This window comes from Miniopterus schreibersii, assembly GCF_964146895.1.
Source record: "Miniopterus schreibersii genome assembly, chromosome: 3".
NCBI lineage: Eukaryota > Metazoa > Chordata > Mammalia > Chiroptera > Miniopteridae > Miniopterus > Miniopterus schreibersii.
Window position 1 is genome coordinate 22,677,127 of NC_138103.1, and position 13,589 is coordinate 22,690,715.

General features: G+C 43.7%; 1 protein-coding gene across 1 annotated transcript in view; it reads right to left on the reverse strand.

Annotated features, from left to right (window-relative positions):
• Positions 1 to 13,351, reverse strand: part of SMG1 (SMG1 nonsense mediated mRNA decay associated PI3K related kinase) — a 125,834-nt gene extending 112,483 nt beyond the window's left edge. The window contains exon 1 of the mRNA XM_081133098.1: positions 13,333 to 13,351. The gene's annotated coding sequence lies outside the window, so the exon portion shown is untranslated. The remainder of the gene's footprint in view (positions 1 to 13,332) is intronic.
• Positions 13,352 to 13,589: the final 238 nt, after the last annotated feature.

Below are 13,589 nucleotides of genomic sequence, written 5' to 3' on the forward strand. Positions count from 1 at the left end.
CTGCCTGTTGCAAGCGTGTTTAATCCTCAGAAGAAAATAGCCCCAGAGATGTGCGAAGGAAAGTGCCGTCCATTTATTAAGCACCTACCACGTCTCAGGGATGCCACAAACCTCTCTGTCTTCATTAGCTCATGAATTGCAGTAGGAAGCTCTGCTATCACTGGGAAGTATAACTGTCTGGAATTTTTTTGGAAAAAAATTTTTTAAGCAAAATTGCCCACTCAGATAAGGCATTCTCACAGAGCAAATGATGCAGCTGTTAAACAAGCAAGTAGAGCTGGGAATGTAGGTGGGCCATTAAGCCATAGAAATTTTCTGGACCTCACATGCTGGCGATTAAAACTCCTGCTGAGAGCTGGTTATGTAATGACACCTCAAAGTTTCACCAATTGCTTTTCATGGTTTTTCCAGGCCTATGGGGATCCAGGAAGGGTTGGTGGGTGGGAAGGCTAATTTTTGCCTGCTGGCAGAGACTTGAAGTATTTTTTTGTTTTGTTTTGCTATATGTAAACCACAAATTATATAGCAAAATGAAGCCATGAATTAGGGGAGAGACTAATTTTTCCCCCTCCTAAACACTATATCAAACATTGGCCTTGAAAATTACTATGTTCAGTCATTTAATAGGTATACTTTGGAACCCACTACATGGCAGGCACTGGGTTTATGATGGTGAACATAATAGACACAACCCCTGCCCTCAAAGAGCTTCAGAGCCTGCAGGAGAGAGACCTTGAGTAAATATGCAACCCTATGCTACGTATTGGACTTACTGCTTTGCTGTACAGATACAACCCCTAGTTGTACATGTAAGAGAAAAAGAGCAAGGAGATCATTTATATTGGAAGCCCAGGGACAGTGACTTTAGCTGGGCCCTAGAGGGTGGGAAACAGGAGCTAGGTGAGGAGCTGATGAGAGGAAGAACACTTCAGCTAGAAGTGAGAAGTCCTTGGGGTGGAAAAGAACTTGGCAACCTCTGGGAACTGAAAGAAGAACCAAGGAGGAAGGAGAGTGTGGATTAGTCACAGTTCTCCAGAGAAAGAGAACCAATTGGGTATACAGGGAGAGAGAGAAAGGTATTATAAGGGATTGGCTCAGGTGATTATGAAGGCGGAGGCTCCCGGTCAGCTGGAAGCCCGGGGAAGCCGGTGGTATCCTTCCAGTTCAAGCCTGAAGGCCTGAGAACCAGAGGAGCCAAAAGTATAAGTTCCCATCGAAGGCAAGAGAAGACCAGCTCAGCAGTCAGGCAGAAAGGGAGAATTCTCTCTTCCCCTTTCTTTTTGTTCTACCCACGCCTTCAACTGAATAGATGAGGCCCACCCATGTTAGGGAGGATGCTCTACTTGACTCAGTCTACTGATTCAAACATGCAGAATCATGTTTCACTAGATATCTGGGAATCCCATGGCCCAGCCAAGTTGCCATAAAACTAACCATCACAGAGGATCACAGCTAGAAGAGGCGACAGAGGAGGGCAGGGATGTGTGGTTTGTGCTGTGTCAACGTGGTTAAGTTGGAAATGTTTCCTAGAAGCCTCTTCCCTGTTGGATTCGCCGGAAGAGGCAAACGCAGCAGCAGCCACCACCAAAGGTCATCATGGTCAGACACAGGGATAGACAGACGCAGAGATGCCTGCAGGTGCCACCTGTCCTGCTCTCCTCTGCTCTGCATCCAGCTCTTTCCCTGAGCGCTGACCCCGCTGACCAACAGCGGCCCCTGTCCCACCACCTGATGCTTTGTGGCAGTCACTACATGGAGGCACAGTTTGCCATAGAGCCTTTCTTTGGCCAAATTTTGTTTTGGTGGCCAAATATGCTTGGCTGGTCAGAAGGACTGGCTAGTGCCACCTTTGATACTCCAGCTTTCCTCTCAGACTGTCCATTCCCCAGCTCCTTCTCCAGCTCTGCAAGATCTAATTCCTGAATAAATCTCTTACCCCATAACCCATAGTGTTTCTTCATTCAACCCTGACAGACACAATGGACCACGCCACGCAGGCCAAGCTGAAGGCCAAGGGAAGCTAGTGAAGACTCTAGACCAGGATTTGGTCTGTATCTATGGTTGGGGCTCCTTTGTCTACAGCCAGGGTTCAAGGCCCTCCTGTATTCTCAACAGGGCAGGGCACTGAGCAGAACAAATTGCCGTCAGACCATTTCTCAAATCTGCCCCAGCTGGTTCCCTGTGCGTTCAGACCTCACTGGCAAGTGGTCCTTATGATTTTGCTCCCCAGTCAGACAAGAAGAGGCATTGTTTGTATCTAACAAGTGAGATTAATGAGTAAAAGACTGCAGTCCTTTGTGGCGGTGTTTATATGCACCAGCTTCGGGGCAGGCACGGGAACAGGTTAAATGAGTCGACTTTTGGACCGAGAGCAGCTGGAAATCTGCCCTCCTTCAGTCTGCATGTGCACAGCTCCAGCCGAAGGAGGCAGTTGTGGCTACAATTCCGAATCAGCAAGGGGCTTTAAAAATATACAGTCTGTGCACCGCAGACAATTTCAATCCGATTTCTGGGGGTGAGGCCCAGACATCTTCATTTTTTTTAAGCATCCAAAATGATCCCCCAAAGTAGCCAGGGTTGGGAACCCACACAACCATAGTGAAGAGGGTGTAAACAAGGGGACCTATGGGTCATATCTGATCTAAGTTGTGTTTTGATCGACAGTATTTTCTTCCAGAAACTTTAATTCAGTGCTAATATTGAAACAGGGAGACTGCAAATACAAACCTGAACTTTCAGCTTCTCTCCTTTGACAATCTGACAGGATTGACAATTCAGGCCACATTCTCATGTGGCAACAACAGTTAAGAGCTGAGTAGGAGCTTCCCTGAGGGAGCCGTGGGCTCTTCTATTAGCCATAGTCTCCACTAACCCCTAATTTTGCCCAACCCGTTTCACTCATTTTATTATCTGCCTGTCCACTGTAGACATTGGATTTGGGGGCCTCACAGGGATCAAGAGCAGGGGTCAGCAAACTATAGCCCTTGGACCAAATCTGGCTCACTGATTGTTTTTGTATGTCCTGCCAGCTAAAAATCATTTTTACATTTTTACATTGCTGGGAGAAAAAGTGAAAGAATGATAGTTTGTGATATATGAAATACTAGAGAAATTTAAACTTGAGTGCCCTTATTGAAACAGGGGTCATGACCATGCTTGCTTGTTTATGAATTGTCTGTGCTGCAAGGGCAAAGGTGAGTAGTTGCAACAGAGACTGGATGGCCAGCAAAGCCTCAAATATTTGCTATCTGGCCCTTTACGGAACAAGTTTGTCAATTAAGACAATAGGATTTAGAATTGAAGAAAGCAAGGTTTGAACTCCAGATCCATTATTAACCATTTTAGAGAACTTGGGGAAATTTTATCACCTCTCTATAAAATGCAAGGGACTGTGATGATGTGAATTAGGTGACTCTGTATGGCCCACAGTTTAGTGCCTAGAAAGTGCAGAATAAATTGTACCCAATGGAAGAGTGAGACAAAAGATCACTCTTTTTGAAACTGAGAGTGGTTTTCAAAAAATAATATAAAAAGATGCAGGGTTCTTTAACTGTAAGAAAAAAATGTTCATTGCTATTCCCTAGAAGAGGTTACACTATTATATCATTAAAGTCTCTTTGCAATAATTCAAATTAAATTATTGTTCTATATTAGATAAATTTTAAATATGAAAACTATAATATTTACCAAATACAAAAGTCACCTTTTTACTCATCATTATTAATTACTGTCTTTAGCATGAAAAATAATTTAGAAAGTGAACTGTCCACATTAAGTGAAAGCTGTATTTTCTATAAAATCACTTTAAATTGTACATTTGAAGTTCATTAATTATCCAGGAACTGATATTCTCATTAAAAAATACATTTTTTCTAATAAAATAAAGGGAAAAAATCTAAAAAATAAATTTTCCTCTGTTCAAAGCTGGCCAAATAAAACACTTGGCTATAGATATTTTAATCTAATTAAGTCATCAGAACTGATCATGCACTTAAAATACACATAACATATAACGGACCATTTGAAAGTGTATGATTATGTGGCATTAAGCACATTCAAAATGTTGTATGGCCATAACCACTATCTAGTTCTAGACTTTTTTCATCACCCCCAAAAGAAAGCTGGCGCCCACTAAGCACCCACTCCCCATTTCCCTTCTCTTGAGTCTCTGGCAAGGACTAATGTGCTTTCTCTCTCTGTGAGTTTGCCTATCCTGGGTATTTCATTTAAGTGGAATCATACGGTGTGGGGCCTCTGTGCCTGGCTTCCGTCCCTAAGTATCCTGTTTTAAGGTTCACCTGTGTTGTGTTGTAGCAGGTGTCAGCACCTCACCCCTCTTTGTGGCTGAATGATATTTCATCATATGGATAGCCCATGTTTTGTTTTCTCCCGCTGATAGACATTTGGGGCTATTGTAGATAGTGCTGCGATGACCATTCAGGTAAAAGTCTTTGCTTGAAAGCCTGTCAGAGCTCTAGTATCAAGAGCCTTTCGGACAATGCCAAGTGTCTGAAAAACATGAACTAGTTGATACGACAGTAAATGACTGAGACCTGGATGAAAGAGTCCTGAGAATGCATTTGTTTTTTGCTCAGTGCCTGTCTCAGCTCCTTGAATGCAAGGGCCATGAGGACCAGGATGTACCTGGTATATCCACTGCTGCACCACAAGAGTCTGAACACACAGACCATGGCCCAGCTGCACATAACAATAGAATTCTGACCCCCAATCCACATCAACCGGCCCAGGAAACCATCCCATTATGCACAGTAACCAGCCCAGGGAGCCATTCTGCTGTCTCTAAGCCAGACTTGGAGGAAGTCAGACCGTCATCTCTAACAACCAGCCCAAGAAGACAAACAATAACCCCTGTGACAATCGGCTCCAAATGGCCAGAAATTGTTTACTGACAACCTCCCTAATTTTTGTCCCCACTTCTAACTTAGGACCAACCAGAGAGGCAAACGTGCACTCTTAACCAATCACCTAGGATGCCCCACCTCTAGTTAGGTGCCTCCAGCTTCCCCATGCCAACAGCCTTCAATCGGGGGACACATGGAGCCTTCCTTTCACCACTATAAAACACTCCCACTCTCCTGCCGGCCTTTGAGTCTCTGCCAAAACACAAATGATGGTGGCTGAGTCCTTGCCATAGCGACCTCTGAATAGATAGTTTCTGTTTGTTCTCTTTTGGTTAGTCTTTTTCTATTCCCACAGCCTCTATCCTCTGGACAGGGCCTTGCACACCGAGGGCGTCTGCACAGTCACTGTTGATGATGTGGACTCTCACGGCTGAGGAGGGGCCAGTGTAGTCTCCTCAGGCCGCTGCTGGGACACACAAGCCCATAGCACACTCCTTGGTCTTATTGCAACCCTACCCTCTCTCTAACCCCAGACCTGCCCAAACAGCGGCAACTCACCATCTCTACCTGGACATCCATAGGCCCCTCTGTTGCAGTAGGTAGTTAGCTAGTTAGGTATTAACAAAAGGGAAGGGAGAAAACTGGCTAAGCCTGATTAAGTCCGGAAACTACAGTTTCACAGAAGCTCCAGGGAATAGCCGGAATTGCCCCGCCAAATGGATTAACGTCCAAGTGGGCAGGAAAGACCGGCTTTCCAATCACCCCAGGGAGGGAACAACTGGCCAGTTCCCCCAGATTAACAGGGGAGGGACAAACAACAAGGGGGAAATTCCTCTGCTGGGACATGTGCAGTAGAAGCCAAGATGGTGCAGGGGGAGGACTTTTTACTATGAGGCCATGCACAGTGGGAGCAAAAATGGTGACTAGAAAGGGGAGGGGGAAAACCTAGGAAAGGGATTGGATAGGGGGAGGCTCCAGCATAGCCCCAGAAAGATCCAGGAAAGAGATTGGATAGTTTGAAAGAAAGCTTACTCTCGCCCAAGCCCAAGGAAATATAATCAAAGCTTAACAAAGGCCCAAGGCTGGCGTGCTCCCTCTTCAGCAGCCCTGCAAGCTGAAGCGCAGTGCCCTTCGCAGGCTGCATGGGAACAGAGAGGGTGCTGACTACTGCAGCCTTGGATGCTGGGCTAATGGCACAGTAGCCCTGGGTCCTGGCCCTCCTCCTGGGCTTGGTGGGGACAAGTGTGGGCCTGCAGCCCCAGAGGCTGGGCTTCGTCTGCAGTGAGACAGAGCTGAGCCACCTGGTCATGGATGAGACATCACCTAAGCCCTTTCTTTGTTTTAGCTCCAATAAATCTTGCCTCTATACCTCTCAAATCCTCCTCTGCGTGTATCCCCGAAATGCATTTTCTGCGACACTGTGGAAGAATCCTATTTGCTCCAGCAACATCTGGGACTCAACATGTCCCAGACCTACTGGTCACCTCCTCCCTTCCTCCCGCAGCTCTTCGCCTGGTTTCCTCTCCCAGGATCCCATCCAGGGCCCGGGCTGGAACTGGAACATGGGAGTCAGCCTACCTCCTCCCACTCCTCCACCCAACCTATGGCCCTGCAGTGAGTCCTGTTGGCCCCATTCCAGTAGGCCAGGTGAGCCCGCCCCTTCCTCCTGCTCCATTCCCGGGGCAGGCCTTCATTGCAGAACAGCCCAGAACTGGACTAGCTGCCTTCAGTCTGGCCTCCGAAAAGGCCAGGGGACATGTCCCTAAGCAACCCATTTGTGACCAGGAGACCTCCCTGCAGAGCAGCCTCTCTCAGTTTAGAGTCTAAACTTAAGAGAAGAGGCTTTCTGGAGCACCCCAGACCTGGTCCCTGCCCACCTTTCCAGATTTAACTCTGGTGCAGCCTATTTCCAAGCTTGAACACCCCATGGCACTCCCTGCCCTCCCGCCCCCCCCCCCCCCCGCCCCTCCCTGCCCTCTCTGCCAGGCACACCTCCAACCTTCCTTCCCGCCTCTTCCCTACTTGGCAGGAGATCATCTTCTTCTAGCCTCAGGGAGCCACTGCCTAGGGAGTGCAGCGTCCTGGCTGCTGCCAGAGTCCCCTCCTGATCCCTGATGCCATGGGCTCTGGGCTCATCACACTAGGATGAGATTTGTTGGTCGGTCCCCTTCCTGCCTCCCCCCATCATTGAATTCCTGGAGGACAGGAGTTTTAGTTTTTAAGCATTGTCATCTCAGAACCAAACATAATGCCTGGCACCTGGCAGAAGTCAAAATGGTAATATTTGTTGAGCAAATAAATGTTTGCTAAAGGAAAAAAAAAAAAAAGAGCTTTATCAGGGCAGGATTTCCCAGAAGAATTTAGGGCCAGTGGTGAAACAGGGGAACCCTCCTCCCCAAACTATTGAGAAGTGAATTGATATTTGATAGTTAGATAAAAGCAATGAGGTCATTATTCTGAGAAAACAAGGAAATGAAAACTTTGTTGAACGTCCTATCACACCTTTTGCTGTCTAGGTTTTTCCCCCTATTGTTATGTTCTCAATTTTACTTATAATAATTGCCCCAGGAAGCTTGTTTTTGAATAAATGTTAGGAATATGGAGGATATGAACAATTACATAACCTTTTATTAGCTTTGTTTATTAGGACCTACAGGAAAGACTTCTTTCATAGTTCTTCCCTTCCTTTTAAAAAACATCTTAACCCCTATTGAGTAAATTTATGTTTTTTATCTTGTGTTTGCCTCCTTGCCTGACTTCCATGAAGCTCAGAGCTGAATTTGTAGCCCATATTTTAGAATTATATAGTAAATCAGTGCATGCATTTCTGACCACTAACGTCACAGATTATTATTTAACCTTTATTTTCCTTTTTGATTTTTTTTACCTTTAGTTTTCAAGCTTAACGATACTATATTTTATTATGTTTTTAATTTTTAATTGCTAGACTTTTTGAAAACCATTTTATAGAAAGAGAGGTTTACAGAAAAACTGAGCAGAAAGTACAGGGAGTTTCCACATACTCTCTCCACTTAAATTTCCCCTACTATTACCAATTTGCATTGGCGTGGTCCATTTGTTATGATTGATATGCAATATCAATGTGTTATTAGTAACTGAAAGTGTATCACTTATATTAGGGTTCACTCTTTGTGGCGAACAGGTCCATGCATTTGGACAAATACGTAACACCACGGAGCCACCGTTTCAGTATCACACAGAATAGTTTCACTGCCTAAAATCCCCTATGATTCACCTGTATAGCTGTCCCAGCACCTAGTTCTGTTTGTATTTTGAATTACATAAGAAAAAGACAGAAAGTGTCTTGCCTCCCTCTTTTTTTGGTGATAAGAATATTTAACATAAGAACCCTCTGAACAAAATGCTAAGAATACAGTAGAGTACCATTAACTATATGCTCTACACACCGCATGCACTATGCTGTACAGCAGATCTCTAGGGCTTATGCATCTTGCATAACTGAAACTATATACCCTTTAGCCAACGCCTCCCAGATTCCCCTTCCATCCAGGCCCTGGAAACCACCATTCTACTTTCTGCTTCTACGAGTTTGACTGTTTTAGATTCCTGACATAAGTGGGATGGTGTGGTTCTTGTTCTTCTGTGTCTGGCTTATTTCTCTTGGCACAGTGTCCTCCAAGTTCAGGACTAATACCAATCCTTTTTAAACTCTTCTAAAAAATAGAAGAAGAGGGAACACTTCCTAAACTCATTTTATGAGACTGGCATCACTCTGATACCAAAGCTGAACAAAGACATTACAAGAAAAGAAAACTTTAAGCCAGGATCAATGAATATAGATGTAAAAGTCCTCAAAATATTAGCAAACCAAATTCAACAACATGCAACCTGACTAAGTTGGATGTATCATGCAACCTGACTAAGTTGGATGTATCCCTGAGATGCAAGAATGGTTTCACAAACCCAAATCAATGTGATACACCCAATTAACAGAATGAGGGATAAAAAGCACATGATCATCTCAACTGATGCAGAAAAAACATTTGACACAATCCAACACCCTTTCATGATAAAAAATATCTCAACAAATTAGGTATGGAAGGAACCTACCTCAACACAATAAAAGCAGTGGGAAAGCCCACAGCTAACATACTCAACTGTAAAAAAATGGAAAGCTTTTTTTCCTTAATATCTGGAGCAAGGCAAGGGTGCCTACTCTCACCCTTTCTATTCGACATAGTACTAGAAGTCCTAGCCAGAGCAATTAGACATGAAAAACAAATAAATAAAAGGCACCTATATTGGAAAGGAAGAAGTAGAACTACCTGTTTTCAGATGACATAATCCTGTAAGGAGAAAATCCTAAAGATTCCATAAAAACTGTTAAAAATAATCAATGAATTCAGGAAAGTTGTGGGATAAAAAAAATCAACACACAAAAATCAGTAGTTTCTTTACACTAACAACGAACTTTCTGAAATGAATGACACTGACTTTTTTCTCCCTCCCTTCCTTCCTTCCTTTCCCTCCTTCCTTCCTTCCTTCCTTCCTTCCTTCCTTCCTTCCTTCCTTCCTTCCTTCCTTCCTTCCTTCCTTCCTTCCTTCTTAAATTAAAGAATTAGGCTATTTCTCCTTTAAAAATGTCCCACCTTCTGAATGTGTCTGATTGCTTCCTCTTAGGTTGACATCCTTCCCTGTCTTTCTTGCAAAGTTAGTTCTAGAAGTTTGGTTACACTCAGTTAAGTGTTTTGGGGGCAAAAACCCTTCATAGGTGATACGTCCCTCCGAGTACATCACATCAGGAAGACACACAGCATTATCTGCTGCAGTATTTTCTGAGGGTTTAAGGCCCCTGAAGGACTTAATCCAGCCTTGAATTGAATGAAATCTCTTCTCTACTCCCACCCGAAGTGTCTCCAAGTCAATGCCTCGATAGTTTCTATAGCTGTAAACCTCATGCTGTATGTTCTCCCAGCCACCGTGTCCTGGCTTCAAAACCAGCAGCGAAGAATAAGAAGAAAATATTCAATTAAGTTGGTTGTAAGGGCCCCGTGCCTCCCCTTCCTATATTCAGAAGACAGCTTTAATCTCAGGATGTATTTTTATCCATTACTCTTTGAACACTAAATGGATAAGAAGGTCTTTGATTTTATCACCCTGGTGCATTTCCCTGCCAAAGGTGTTGAAGTAGACAATTTCAGAAAATTTCAAAGAGCCATCTTGAGATCTGGCCCCAGGCTCAATCATTCTCTCTGGTTCCTTAATCAAAAATATAAATGTCTAAATTGGCTTAAATTCTGTGCAGAAGGAAAGACTAATGGAAAATATACATATCTCTATAGAAGTTTACAAAGGTTGGATGGAGTAGGGGGCTGGTAATAATGACTATAATGAGTTTATAATTATAAAAATAGCTACTACTTACAGGGCACCTGCCGCATGGCTGTTTGCATGGTGTTCTTTATTCCCGGCACTAGTTCTCTGGTTCTCCAACACCAACTGGTTGTCCAACAATTTAATTCAATTCTAACACTACCTGGATTTAGTGTCAGGTAATGGATGGCAATTTAAAGGGCTCAGTCCTTCAAGAATGCCCCACTTTAGATGCCAGTCTCAAGTCCTGGGCCACCCACACACCTAACTGACCGGTTACAAATTCAGGGGTTCTTACAACTCTGTCCTCAAGTTCAATAATATTCTAGAATGGCTCGCAGAACTCAGGAATATACTTCACTTATATTTATAAATTTATTAGAAAGGATAAAACTCAGGAACAGCCAAATAGAAGAGGTGCACAGGCGAGGTGTGGACGGAGGGGAGCCCCGAGCGGCCACACCCCCTCCAGGTGTGTCACTCCCAGAGTCTGGATGTGCTCACCAACCTGGAATTCCTCCAGTCTCCCTGCTCAAGAGTCTTTATATAGCTATTCTTCAGTTCCCTCTTCCCTCCCTTTTCTGGAGGTCGGCAGATATTGCTGAAGGCTCTCACCCTCTAATCACAAGTTGGGTCTTTCTGGTGACCAACCCCATCCTGAGATTAAGGGCCCCATCCTAAATCACCTCATTAGCATAGACTCAGATGTTATCAAAAGGGCTTGTTATGGATAAGAAAAGACACTCCCATCATTCAGTGGCTTTAAGAGTTTTAGGGGCTCAGTGCCAGGATCAAATACAGGGTGTCCCAAAAAAATGTGTACACATACATTTTTGATATTTCAATTGATTTCTTTTCTTTTCAGATTTAACCCATTGGAATTAATAATTATTCAAAGTGTGCATACATTTTTGGGGACACCCTGTATATCACACTGGTACATAGTTTATGATTATCTGCGTTATGCCAGAGACCAGGCCAAGTGCTGCAGATACAGCAGACGGTGGGGGAACAAGAAAAGCATGGTTTCTGCCTCCACTGAGCATGGAGTTTAGTGGGGAAGACAGGTAAGTAAATAGGCAATTACAAGTCAATTTCATAAGTGGTAGGAAGGAGAGAGAAAAAGAGCTCAGAGCAAGGGCCCTGAATGGTGGGGGGGGGTAAGGATCAGGCAGATTATGTTACCCTGACTCTAAAACAATACAGCAGAAGAATGAAGCGGGGCCCTGATTTAACCGCACATACAAAATTAACACAAAATGGATTAGAGATCAACACGTAAGAGCTAAAACGATAACATTCTTAGAAGAAAACGGGGCAAAAGCTTCACAAAACTGGACTTGGCAATGATTCCTTGGATCTGACACCAAAGACACAGGCAGCCAAAGAGAACATAGACAAATTGGGCTTCATGAAAACTTTAAAAATTGGTGTATCAAAAGGCACTATCAACACAGTGAAAAGGCAACTCACAGAATGGGAGAAGATACATACAAAAAAATATGTAATAAGAGATTAATACATAGAACATAGAGAGAACTCCTAAAACCCAACAACAGAACAAACCCAATTAAAAAATGGACAAAGGACTTGGATAGACATTCCTCCAAAGATGATATACAAATGGTATTAAGCGCATGTAAAGATGCTCAACATCACTGATCATTAGGGAAATGCACATTGAAACCTCAGTGAGATACCACCTAACACTCATTAGAGTGCCAATTATAAAATAAAAACCAGCCCCAAGCCAGAAAATAGCTAGTGTTGGAGGGGCCGAAGAGAAGCTGCTACACTTGTGTGCTGAAGGTGGCAGGCGAAATGGAGCAGCCACGTAAGGTCGTTTCCCAAATTTAAACACAAAATTAAGGTATAATGCAGAAATTTTACTTCTGAAATTCTGAAAGAATTGAAAGCAAGGCCTCTAAGAGATATCTGTCCACTCATGTTCATAGCAGTATTATTCACAATAGCAAAATCATGGACTCAGCCCAGGTTTCTATCCATGGGTGAATGGATAAGCGTAACGCGGTGTGACACGTACAATGGACTATTACTCAGCCTTAAAAAGGAAGTAAACTCTGACTCATGTTATAGCATCAGTGGACCTTTATAATTCAGTATACTAAATGAAATGTCAGACACACCCCTGCCAAAGAAACAAATACTGTACAATTTCACTAATATGACTGCCTAGCATAGTCAAAGTCATAGGGACAGAAAGCAGATTGGTGGCTGCCAGGGGGAGAGAGGAGTGAAATGAAGAATTATTGTTAATGGGCACAGGGCTTCGGTTTTGCAAGATGAAAACATCTAGAGATGGAGGGTGGTGCTGGTTGTACAGCAATGTGAATGTGCTGAATACTGCTGACCTGGACACTTGAAAACGGTTAAAATGATAAATTTTATGTTATAAATATTTTTCCACAGTTCTTAAAAAGACAGTAACAGGTGTTGGTGAGGATGCAAAGAAATCAAAACCTCCAGATACTGCTGGTGAGACTGTAAAATGGTACAGCCAACTTAAAACAGCCTAGCAGTTCTTCTAGGGGTTAAACATGGACCCACTCCTAGGTGTATACCCAAGAGACCAGAAAACATATGTCCACATAAAAACTGGTACACAAATGTTTATAACGGCATTATTCGTAATAGCCAAAAAATGGAAACACTAATGTCCTTCAACTGATGGGTGAATAAACTAAATGTGTTATGTCCATACAATGGTAGATCATTCACCTATAAGAAAAAATGAAGTACTGTTTACACTACGACATAGATGAATTTTGAAAGTATCATGTTAAGTGACGGAAGCCAGACACAAAGGAGTCACAGAATACTTCATTCCATGTATGTGACATGCCCAGAACAGCCAAATCTATAGAGACACAAAGTAGACTGGTGGTTGCCAGGGGCTGGGGGAGAGGCAATGGAGAATGACTACTAATGGGGGTGATGTTTGTTTGGATGTCATGAAAACATTCCGGAATTAGACAGTGTTGATGAAGGGACATCTCTGTGACCATACTAAAAACCACAGAATTGTACATTTTAAAACAGTGACCTTCAAGTATGTGAGTTACATATCAATTTTTAAAGCTACAAAATGACTCACCTGGAGATCTCGTTAAAATGCAGCTTCTGAGTCGGTAGGTCTGGAACGGGGGCCTGCGCTTCTGCGTTTCTAACAGGCCCCCAGCTCATGCTGAGGCCGCTGGTCCATGCTAAGCGGCAGGTCTAGGCCGCAGTCTGCTGCTGATTGAGCAGTTCACTTACACAACACCACGGCTCCAACCCCTGAGCTCCTGCAAGGCCAGCTGCCCAGGAGCAGGACCCTGAAGCCAAGTGCACTTTAGCCCCCTGTCACTAAGT